Source organism: Athene cunicularia (genome assembly GCF_003259725.1).
Source record: "Athene cunicularia isolate RWA chromosome 4 unlocalized genomic scaffold, athCun1 chr4_part1, whole genome shotgun sequence".
NCBI classification, from domain to species: domain Eukaryota; kingdom Metazoa; phylum Chordata; class Aves; order Strigiformes; family Strigidae; genus Athene; species Athene cunicularia.
This window is the reverse complement of record NW_020799098.1, coordinates 28,005,537-28,007,598: the sequence shown is the minus strand read 5'-3', so window position 1 is coordinate 28,007,598 and position 2,062 is coordinate 28,005,537. Positions and strand designations below refer to the sequence as shown.

At 47.1% G+C, this 2,062-nt stretch overlaps 1 protein-coding gene across 1 annotated transcript in view; it reads right to left on the bottom strand.

The window, feature by feature from the left end:
- The window catches only part of SLAIN2 (SLAIN motif family member 2), a 44,305-nt gene that overhangs the window by 39,444 nt on the left and 2,799 nt on the right, over positions 1-2,062 (bottom strand). The gene's annotated exons all lie outside the window — the stretch shown is intronic.

Genomic DNA, 2,062 nt, shown 5'->3' with positions numbered 1-2,062 from the left:
CTCCGGCAGCCCCGCTCCTGAGGGAACAGCCTGGCCTGGCCCGCCGTCCCGTCCCGTCCCGTCCCGTCCCGTCCCGTCCCGTCCCGTCCCGTCCCGGAGTTGTGCTCGAAGCCCCGGGATACATTCCCCAAATGCTCGAATCCTCTAAAGGATACGAGGTGTGCCCTTGGTCCAAGGCCCTGGTGATGGTCTTGGGCCCTCTGTCTGTGACAGGCACCTGAACGGTTCCCTGGATATCGCTTGAGCCTTTCATGCTGTATAAATATATATATATAATCCTATGAAAAGTCACATGAAACTGCCATCTACAAGAAGACTCTTAACACATTTAGGTTTAAGGAATTAGTGCAGCTTGAGGGTTTGTGTCTCTAAACGTCATCTGCTGGCATCGTGAGGATGCTTTGTGCCCCCCTTCCCTGTGCCACTGTGAGGCAGTGCCCTTAGTGCCATCCCTTCACGATTTTTTCCCTAAACTCCAGCTACTCAACAGCTTCATTCTGGAGCATGCAGTTGCTGGGGAGCAGAACACCAAGATTCTGAGGTCTGCAGGGGGTGATGCTGCAGATGAGTAGCCTTTACCAGGCTCAGGGTGGGCAGAAGGGAAAGGAGACTGGGGTGCTCAAACCTGTGGGGCGTGCTGAGGAGGTGCGAAGCTTGTGGGCAGTAAATGCCACATGATTGTGTTTAGGTTGTGCTAGGTATGGTGCGCGGGCTGCTGGGGTGGTTGGCTGCCAGACACGAGCCTATGGCATTCTTATGTATGGGGACAAGGTTGGCATCACTTCCTTGCTTTATGCAATTCTCCCCTTATATGTTCAAAGACTACATTATCTCTTTACATACAGCATTGTTTGAGAGTTTATGCTGGGGTGGCTTTCTACTGTTAGGTCCTCGCCAGAATCCAGGCCTTTGATCCATAAATACAATTTGTGTCATTATTTCCTCCAAACCAATATCACCTTAAGTATTTAACTGTATTAAAACACTTCTGGGCTGGTATCTTTTAAGAAAGCAATTTAAATTACTGCCATGGTAATCTGTCTTCATTATCTGTTAGCAAAACAAACTTTTTTATCAGCAGCAAACTTTACCACAGATTTTGTACAATTGTCACAACTGTAAAACTATTAAACAGTTTTGGCCCATGAGCTGAGTCCCAAAGGTCTCAGCTCATTTATACCATATTAATAACCATCAGTGGCAACCCTTGGACACTAGTCTGTAAATCTAGCTTGCTCTTTGATAAGTCTCTATTATTTGGTACCAAGTCAAGTGCCTTAAGGGAACTCAGATATATTCTGTGAACACCGTTACTTTATTAACAGAACTAACAGTCCTCCAAATGACAAGCAAAGCAATGAAAAGGTTTTTGTCAATAAGGATCTTTTGTGACACTGACACTTCCAGTGACACTGCTGGCAGTCAGTGGTTGGTGGGTGTACTAGTAGTCCTGACCTATGCACAGAAGTTTATTCTAACTTTATTTATAGCAGGACCACCAATATAGGTTCTTTATTCTTCTTTAACTAACCTCACTCCAAATGTCAGTGGCACGATAAACCTTCAGTCACTTGCATTAATCATGCTTTTATAATGGCAATAGAAGTAGATCCGTCCTTTCTATCCTACAGCTACTGGGATCAGGACAGGGTTGCTGGCTGCGGCTGAGAGAGGGAGAGAGTATAAAGCGGGGCTGTGACAAATGGGCTCTGCCAGGGGATGAAGGCAGACAGCGTGGAGAAGGACCAGGACCAGAAAAAGTCCCAGGCTCTTGGGAGCTGCTGAGTCAAACTGCAGCTGTTCCTGGTGATTATGTCATATTTACAGGCCTTCTCTATGATGTAATGGGGCAGCTCTAAGAGCCCCTGAGGGATCTGTGCTTTACTTGCATCCTACCTCTCCTCTGCTTCCTCTTCCCCCAGCCCCTTTTATGGCCTTTCTGTCCCCCAGATTCCCTACCCCAACTTTCTGTCCCCTGCTGTCATCATTACTTTGCTGCCAGCAGCTCTAGCAATTATTTCTCACTACAAGATACTTTCCATTGTAGGTGTGGGGATGGGGG